The sequence below is a fragment of the Penaeus monodon genome, chromosome 28, assembly GCF_015228065.2.
Source record: "Penaeus monodon isolate SGIC_2016 chromosome 28, NSTDA_Pmon_1, whole genome shotgun sequence".
NCBI lineage: Eukaryota > Metazoa > Arthropoda > Malacostraca > Decapoda > Penaeidae > Penaeus > Penaeus monodon.
In genome coordinates, this window is record NC_051413.1 from 13,579,778 (window position 1) to 13,580,045 (window position 268).

Consider the following 268-nt stretch of genomic DNA (forward strand, 5'->3'; position numbering starts at 1 on the left):
CTGCGCATACTATTTGTGGGGAAATTTCGTGCGTCCCTTTAGCACGGCTCGTCGCTGTTGTGTAATTCCTTTGCGGTCGACGGTTCATGCGCGATCATGGTGGTTCTCGCATGATGAATTAGATTTTTATTGATATTCTTCATGGAAGTCGTTGGTTTACTCCCTCCCTCCCGTCATACTGTCTTTGTATTTCTTAATGTCAGCAAAAACAAGAGTCGTGTAAATATTTTTACTGGAAAAATATTCAATACGGATTAATGTTTTGTCC